General features: G+C 38.9%; 1 long non-coding RNA gene across 1 annotated transcript in view; it reads right to left on the bottom strand.

Moving 5' to 3' along the window:
• Positions 1-8,083, bottom strand: part of LOC138971667 (uncharacterized) — a 170,553-nt gene extending 162,470 nt beyond the window's left edge. Inside the window, exon 1 of the long non-coding RNA XR_011457336.1 lies at positions 7,464-8,083. This is a non-coding gene — a long non-coding RNA (uncharacterized lncRNA). The remainder of the gene's footprint in view (positions 1-7,463) is intronic.
• Positions 8,084-9,436: the final 1,353 nt, after the last annotated feature.

The raw sequence follows: 9,436 nt of genomic DNA on the forward strand, positions 1-9,436 counted from the left end.
AACGTAGAGGGGGTAATCGAGACGAGGGTCGTGGTGTGTGTGTGTGTGTGTGTGTCTGTGTCTGTGTCTGTATGTGCGTGTGTGTGTGTAGAGCGATTCAGACCAAACTACTGGACCGATCTTTATGAAATTTGACATGAGAGTTCCTGGGTAGGAAATCCCTGGACATTTTGTTCATTTTTTTGATAAATGTCTTTGATGACGTCATATCCGGCTTTCGTGAAAGTTGAGGCGGCACTGTCACGCCCTCAGTTTTGGTTGAAATTTTGGTCAAGTAATGTTCGACAAAGCCCGGACTTCGGTATTGCATTTCAGCTTGGTGGCTAAAAAATTAATTAATGACTTTGGTCATTAAAAATCTGAAAATTGTAAACAAAAATTTTTTTTATAAAACGATCCAAATTTACGTTCATCTTATTCTCCATCATGTTCTGATTCCAAAAACATATAAATATGTTATATTCGGATTAAATACAAGCTCTGAAAATTAAATATATAAAATTTATTATCAAAATTAAATTTTCGAAATCAATTTAAAACACTTTCATCTTATTCCTTGTCGGTTCCTGATTCCAAAAACATATAGATATGATATGTTTGGATTAAAAACACGCTCAGAAAGTTAAAACGAAGAGAGGTACAGAAAAGCGTGCTATCCTTCTCAGCGCAACTACTATCCCGCTCTTCTTGTCAATTTCACTGCCTTTGCCGTGAGCGGTGGACTGACGATGCTACGAGTATACGGTCTTGCTGCGTTGCATTGCGTTCAGTTTCATTCTGTGAGTTCGACAGCTACTTGACTAAATATTGTATTTTCGCCTTACGCGACTTGTTTTTCTTCTCGTGTCCCTTTGCTTGTTTGTAAGTTAGTTTGTTGATTTTCTGTTTGTTTTAATTACTGTTGATGAATTGTACGCCCTTAATATATGTTTTACGCGCAACGTAAACATCTATTGCCGGCGTAAAATTGAAAATATTGATTACGCCTTCCTAGGCAAACCTGAGGTGGTGATCCAAATCATTGATACGTATTGGAAGGACTTCATTTACGAATAAAGAAATAAATAAGCCGTTTTAGTGATTTTTCCCCGGCGACATCCACCTTTCGAAGCCCAAGAGACATTCCCAGTGATGTAATTTGGAAACATCTGAAATAACTAACTGTAAAATGCTCCGTTACCGTTGCCGATTATTTCTTTTCATACAAACAGGATTTCACCTTCTGGCGATAATCTCTTTTGCGTTTGATTCTTGATTCTTTAAATTAATTTTTTCAGTGCTATTTAGTTGTAATCCATTACCCAAGCAGATGAAACCCGTGTGAATAACTGAACACTTAGACACTGATGTTCAGATGGTACGTGTGTGGTTACATAATTACAATAACCAAAATTGCAACCCGAACTGTCCAGTGAAGTGCTTTTCCAAGTTGCATGTGAGTGTGTGATTGTGTCTGTTCGGAGCGCTTCTAAGAAATTGTAAAAGTTTATGCGTAAGCATTTGCGATTTTCCGGTCTTGTACTTTTTCGTCAGTTTTCAGCAAACTCAGTTATATCATGTCACATTAGTGTGTGTGTTTCTCTTTTCTTTTCTTTTTTCGTGTGTGTGTGTGTGTGTGTGTGTGTGTGTAGTTAGTTGTGTTTTTTTTCAAAGATTTGTTTTTAGCCAAGTTGATAGAGCGCTTGGGCGACTTACTTAAAAAACAAAAACAAAACTTCCCTTTTTTTTCCAACTAAGATCCTTTATACTCGTTTTAGGAATGGGTATGCTAAGTACATTTTTCTTGGCGAATTGTTGTGTTAGCTAAGCAACATTACGTGAATCGTTAAAACATGTGGGTTTTGTTTTTTAAAGTATTCCCCGCTTAACGAATTAAGATTTCTATGCAAAACAACGTGTGTTAACCCCATGTACAAAAACAGTACATGTAGTACATGCTTGAAAGTGCAGAGTGCTGTTGCGTCCAAAGAATTGAGTATTTCAGTAATTATGTCGACTGGTGATAAACACACATACAAACACGCGCACGCATTAACAAATCATAGAGAAACAAGCAAACAATTCGCAGAACAAACGTATATTAATGTGTGTGCATGCGTGAACGCGTGCATTCGTTTGCTTGACTAACTGACAATGTCAATCACGCTTTTAGAAGAGAACCGCTGATTTCAACGTGGTATGGCTTTTACGCGGTCTTATGAGCCTTCTGTAAGACGGGCAGCGTTCGGCCTGTAACAAAACAGACCATCCAATAAACACCAGCAAAGATTTCATTGACGCGGCGGTCAAGTGTTTTGAGTGGAGTGGGCGGAGCTTTGGGTTTATCACATGACCATTTGGGCCAATGGATGAATGTATTTAGTATGTGCGCTACTTTACTGGCGGACCACGAAGCTCGAAGAAGGTGTCAACTTGATTTCTTCATGCAATAAATCGTTGGCAGAAAAAAATGTTGCCCTTGGTGGAACGGGAGCCGCTCAGAAGAGGCGTGATAGAACTTGTGCGCGGTTCATGCATACACAACAATCATTTTTCTTTCAAGGTTTTATTTAACACTATGTGTTCGTAAAAAACCGTTGCTCAACAACAAAAATAAATTAATTAATATTTTTCATCCTATACATGCCGCTACAGAAGCACACAGGGAGAGGTAGACGCGGCGAGTCGTGTCGTCTGTGAGGTAACGATCGTGTCAAATCATAGTATCTGTTAACGACGCGCCGAACCAAGGTCAGGGGGTGGAGACAGGGGTAAAGAAGAAAAAATATGTGTATTCAGATTCATTCTTCTTTCAGTTGATCAGCTTACTTGACTTCTATTTCCCGAAAGTTTTTTTTGTTTTGTGCGCAAAATTATCGATTGTTGTCGTTGTGGTATAGTTGGTTGTCGATATTTTTTCTTCTCAACATCACTGGCTTGATTTGTTTAATGATATATGTAGCAGGCAGCACACGTCTGTTTCAGAAATCGTTTGAACGTCTGAATTCTGTTATGATACAACAATATAGATGATATACAACTTTTACATGAGAGAAGAAAGTCAAACATTATCTACCTAGAACATGTTGTCTTGTTAAGTTAGCATGCGTATTTTGTGTTCTATGCTATTCCTACTCATGCAGATGTCGAGTGCATTTGAGGTAGAAAAATAACAACAACCGGCAGTTTTGTCGCGACATTTCTCGCAATAATGTTTTGGTAAAGTTTACTTCCTCGTCCGGATTTTCATATGTAATTTTCCATGATGTTCGACCTGCAGCCGACTGCGAATTACTCTTAAATGTTTTGAAAGTTGCAACGCAAGTAAGCGTTTCTATCTTTCCATGAACTTTTGTTGTTGTAGTATATCATTATGACATATCTGGGCCCCGGCCGAGATTCGAACCCGCGACCCTAGGATCACAAGTCCACAACCTGAGCTACCCGGGCTCCCTTGAAGCCAATCGGTGTGTTTGAATCTTTAGTCCGATCGTGCAATCAAACCTGTCCAATGAAAGCTTGTCCACCACTTTGTCTATAACGACCACACGAAATATATATATATATATATTTTTTAACATATTGTAAAGTTTTGACTAAATGTTTTAACTTAGATGGGGAATCGTGACTAGGGTTGTGGTGTAGGGCCTACGTAGTACGTGTCTGTGGGTCTGTGGGTCTGTGTGTATGTATGTGTAGAGCCATTCAGAGAAAACTACTGGACTACTGGAGGATACGTTTCTTTGATGACGTAATATCTGGCATTTTGTACAAGTTTTGGTGGCACTGTCACACCCTCATTTTTGGATTCATTTGATTAAAATTCTGTAAAAGTAACTTTCCACAAAATCCGGACAACAGGATTGCATTTCAGGATTAAAGCTTGCAAATTATTTTTTGAGTTTGGCCATTAAAAGTCAGAAAATTGTATTTAAAAATAAAATGTGATGAATCGATCCAAAAAGATGTAATCTTATTCTTGATCATTTTCTGATTCCATAAACAAATCTATGTGTATCGATTGAACACTGGATTTCCCTTCTTTGAGCTATGTGACGTCAGAGGCCGACAAAACGTCTGTTTAGGCGGCCAGCCGATACTACAAAATAGTGCATGTTTGTGTGCGTTCAATCATAAAAACTACAAGAAATTCTACCCAGATACATACATTTTATTTGTATTTTTTTACCAAAATATGACAATTTACACATATCTCGACAGTCGTTCACCTCGACCGCTAGCGCGGTCTCGGAGGAACACTGACTGTTTCGATCTGTGTAAAATGTCCTATTTTGGTCAAAAATACATACAACGTTTAATGTCCTGTTTGGATTAAAACAAGCTCGAAAAAAAATTATATACAATAGAAAAAGCACAATTTCATAAGAAGCGCTTTACACTACTGCGCTATACTGGCTTTCTGTGGCGTGAACGCGATAGCGGTCGCCGTCAGGTATGAAATCGACACAGGTATTGAGTTTTGTCTTCGTATTGTCTTTCATAATGTGAGTTCGAAGGGTTGACTGAATGTATTAATTTCGTCTACGCGACATGTTTTAAGATATTGCTTACTTGTCAACTGCGATCACATGTCTAAACGGACTGCGGCTGCCAGTTTCGGCCCAAACTAACGTTCACAACCTGTCTTTCACAACCTTTAAAATCATGTTTGTTTTAAATTTATTTTTTTAATTACATTGTACTATCTCTACATCACCAATACGAAAAATTCATACACTACCATCTCGCTATACCGACTGCTAAACGTATCAGACGGACGGGACGGCTCTCAGTTAGCCGAATGCAATCACGTTGTCTTCTGCGCTTGAGCGCACCCCATACACACCTCTTGACATACTCTTGACATACTCTTGAAAGCGATAAGACACCACCCGAGTAGCCAACGGCGGCTTTCTTTAATTGCGATAACAACTCGGGTAGACAGTTTCAAACTGTCGTTAAAGACAGGTCCAACTACACTTACTTTTAAGATGTTACATTATGGAGGTCAAAATGGCCAATTTTCAGTAGTTTTTTTTGGAACAATCTATCCTGTTATTGTATTAAAAAAGAAGCTTTAATTTTTCGGCACTATATTTGATTATGGTGGACTCAGTGGAACTCATTCTGATAAGCATCGCTCCACGGCTATTGCCAGTTGTCTCTCTGACCGGACGCTACAGTCCTACGCGAATCTATATAAAAAAAAAAGAATACAGAGTTATCTCCCATATGTTTTTTGCGAGCACTGATCTAAATTTGAGATCAGTGTTCGCGAGACGAAAATGATTGCAGATTGGCCGACTTCGACGTACAGTGATCTCCGTTCTGTTCTTCACAGTTATGATAAAGACATCGTTCTAAGGTCAAAACTAAGGAAATTTTGGGACTGCTGCCGGAAGGAGACCGTAATATATGGTTTCATCTCTGTCAACTGGTTACAGAAAAAATCGTCTGCTCCAGTGAGCGCCGAAACCAAACGGTTGATTATCACGTGACACTTTTGTCATATTTAGAATTGTTTGCACAGTAAATACAGCCGCGAAAAATAGCTCGCTTGAAACTGTCTTACATTTCAATTCCTTCGTAATTTTAAAATGACAAAACACCATGAAAAATCATTATCGACGATCGCGAATCTGCTTATATCAATAATACATTACAAAAAGCTCTAAATATGCACACACACACACAAAAATCGGTTTCCTTGCCAGACAAGGAATCTCAAGGCATCCTGACAGGGAGAGAATGACCTGAACTCCTTTTGACCTGAGTTCAAGATGAGTGGAACTGTCCTAACATTCTCAGAGAATTATTTTCAAAGTTTATGTTTGTTTTAAACATTAATATGTGAAAACAGAATTAAGGTAGGTGATCAGCGATGCTGTCAAAACTACTCACATTACGTCATATATGGCTGGTTTTTAGTGTTGATATTTTTGTTTCGAGCGACAGATTGACTGATTTGTTTCATATCGCTTAACCGGTATTTATTGTGGTTTTTTTTAAACATTGTTTATTAGGTGTGATTTGTGTTTGTTGTTGTTGTTGTTGTTGTTGTTGTTGTTGTTGTTGTAAGCACGCTGCTGGATTACACACACACACACATACACACACGGCTGAGTCTGCAGGTGACCCGTCTGCAGTTTTACTAGATATTGCTCGTCGTCGGCGTGTGCTCTTTCAGTAGATATTTTTGTCTTTCTTTGCATCCACATTGTGACACAGTGAAGCCGTCCACGCTGGGTGGTGGGGGTGGTTTGGACTCGATAGATAAAATATTACGATTTTTAGCATAAAGAAAACAAATCCGAATTTTTGAGCGATGGGACAATAAAATAATGAAAAGAATTAAATAAATCTAATTGATCCCTTGACTTTGGGGTAGCGCAACTCTGTTGCTACTAGCTTTCTTCTGGGAGAATGCGACCCGAATTTCCCAGCGACGGGAAAATACATTAATGACAAAAACATCTTATAGATCCCTTGACTTCGGGGTATCGCGACTTTGTTGCTGCTAGCTTTTCTCTGCGAGGAAGCGCCCGAATTTCCCAGCGATGGGACAATAAAGTAATGAGAGAAAAAAAATCTAATATATCCCTTGACTTTGGGGTAGTGCGACTCGGTTGCTGATAGCTTTTCACTGGGAGGAAGCGACCCGAATTTCCCAGCGAATAGACAATAAAGTAATGAAAAACAACAATCTAATATATCCCTTGACTTTGAGGTAGCGTGTCTCTGTTGCTGCTAGCTTTCCACAGGGAGGAAACGCCCCGAATTTCCCAGTGATTGGACAATGAAGTAAAGAAGAAAAAACATCTGATAGATCCCCTGATTTGGAGGAAGCGCGACTTTGTTCCTGCTAGCCTTCCATTGGGGGGAATTGACCCGAATATCCCAGCGATGGGACAAAAAAGTAATGAAATAAGAATCAAAACATTTAATAGATCCCTTGACTTAATTTGGAGATGACAAGAAAATATCGGGCGTATTTACGTGATTTGTAAATCGCGGGGCGATTGTTTTACATTTTTACGAATCACGGGTTAACACGCTCGCATATTACGTCTTCTATGCTATTCCTTCTGATTCTTTCTTTATTTGGTGTTTAACGTCGTTTTCAACCACGAAGGTTATATCGCGACGGGATTCCTTCTGATGCAGGTGTCGATCGCATTTACGATCAAAAACAGGAGTTTTTGCGTCAATTACTAAGGGCATTATGCCAAAAAGCGCTGTATGTCAGCAAGGACTTGTTAGTTTGCTTTGAAACTTTCCGAATATTTTGCCTACATACTACATGTAAGCTACTACGGGTAGTACATAGACAAATTGAACGAAATGACATAGGAATCAATGCCTTAATTTGGGTGCGTAATTTGTCGCAATAATTTGTTGCCGAAGGATTTTAATAGATATGCGCGGAGCGGAATGTATATGGCCTTTCTGATTCCTTATTGAAAACATTTAATAGATCCCTTGACTTTGGTTTAAACAAAGTTTTATTCAGGATTTCTTCGCATGAACAGTTCAAAACACACAACTAGGACACGCACTCAAGCAAATGCTTATATCACGTGACCAGAACAGTACTAAATTACACACATTTTCGTAATGGTGGACATAACAACAATAAACCAGAGGAACAAATTGAAAGAATGGGGATGGGGAGCTAACTAGGAACAAAGGAATCTACAGAAGATAAAAAGAAAAGGGAGGGGGAGGAGGAAGAAAGTACTAACAACCACAAGGAGAGACTAGGACGAAAGCGCATAGGAAGAGAGCATCAAGTCTAAGACATGCAACATGTAAATTCAGGTAAATGTAACAATTTTTTATGGAAGGCAGTAATTCGTTAACATGTAAAATACGAGACAAACGATAATAATCATTACTTATACGCTGCTTATGTAATCAAATACGATAACACAGGGAGAGGCAGTGTGGAGGTACACATACGCCTGCCCACACACATATAGACTATCAATGCGTGAACACATCCATCAAATCAATCGACCAGATTTAACAATAAACGATTGGACAGACTCAAATATCAATATGTTATTACGAACAGAATAATGCTCGCTACCTTTTAATAATATTTCCACGCGTCTGAAGATGACAAGAAAATATCCGGCGCATTTACGTGATTTGTAAATCGCGGGGCGATTGTTTTACATTTTTACAAATCACGGATTCACACGCTCGCATATTTTGTGTTCTATGCTATTCCTTCTGATGCAGGTGTCGATCGTATGTGCGGTCAAAAACGGGAGTTTTTTGCGTTAATTACGAGGGGCATTATGCGAAAAAGCGCTGTATGTCAGCAAGGACTTGTTAGTTTGCTTTGAAACTTTCCGACTATTTTGACTACATACTACATGTACTACGGGTAGTAGCATAGACAAATTGAACAAAATGACATGGGAATTAATGCCTTAATTCGGGTGCGTAATTTGTCGCAATACTTTGTTGGTGAAGTTTGTTTAATTCAACTGGTAAAAGTAGCACAAATGGTAAACATTATTTAGTGTGTGTTATTCATGTGTTATTTTTGTAAAAGAGTAATTCATTCAGTGTTCACAACAGGTGTTTTAAAAATGTGTTTAAAAGTGGAATGTTTACAGTATATACAACAACTTATTCGGAACGATAACCTCGATAAGATCAAACGAATTATGTATTGTTTGCTTGTCATGTGGGTAATCCTTACACGTAACAAACAACAAACAAACCACAAGGTAGTCCACATCGTATGGCCCAGAGAGGTAATAAAAGCTCGGAAAAAATCAGACACTCAGCGAGCTACTTCTGTTCTCCGACAGGGCCTATTTCTCCCACATGAAAGTTAGCTGCAACAGAGTCGCGCTACCCCAAAGTCAAGGAATATATTAGATTTTTCTCTCTCATTACTTTATTGTCCCATCCCAAGGTAGTCCACATCTTATGGCCCAGAGAGGTAATAAAATCTCGGGAAAAAAATCAGACAGTCAGCGAGCTACTTCTGTTCCCTGACATATGGCCCATCATGGCCTATTGCCTATTTTCGCGGATAGGTGTGATATTGTGAGAGACGGACTGAATGACACTTGACTTAAAGTGTGAAGCGACTAGAACACCAAAAGCGTTTCTGCTTCAAGACAGGCCTTCGCACTTAGGCTGTGTCTGTGACGAGCTGGAAACATAAGTTAAATCAAAGCGTGAAATGTGTTCGATGTATTTTTGATTTCTTCAACAATAATTTTGTTTAAATTGCAGTTTCGGTATAAGCGTGGTCCCTCTTATATACTGATAATTGTAATAGTAATCATAAACAAGTCGCGTAAGGCGAAAATACAATATTTAGTCAAGTAGCTGTCGAACTCACAGAATGAAACTAAACGCAATGCCATTTTTCAGCAAGACCGTATACTCGTAGCATCGTCAGTCCACCGCTCATGGCAAAGGCACTGAAATT

Source organism: Littorina saxatilis, linkage group LG7 (genome assembly GCF_037325665.1).
Source record: "Littorina saxatilis isolate snail1 linkage group LG7, US_GU_Lsax_2.0, whole genome shotgun sequence".
In the NCBI taxonomy this organism is placed as follows: Eukaryota; Metazoa; Mollusca; class Gastropoda; order Littorinimorpha; family Littorinidae; genus Littorina; species Littorina saxatilis.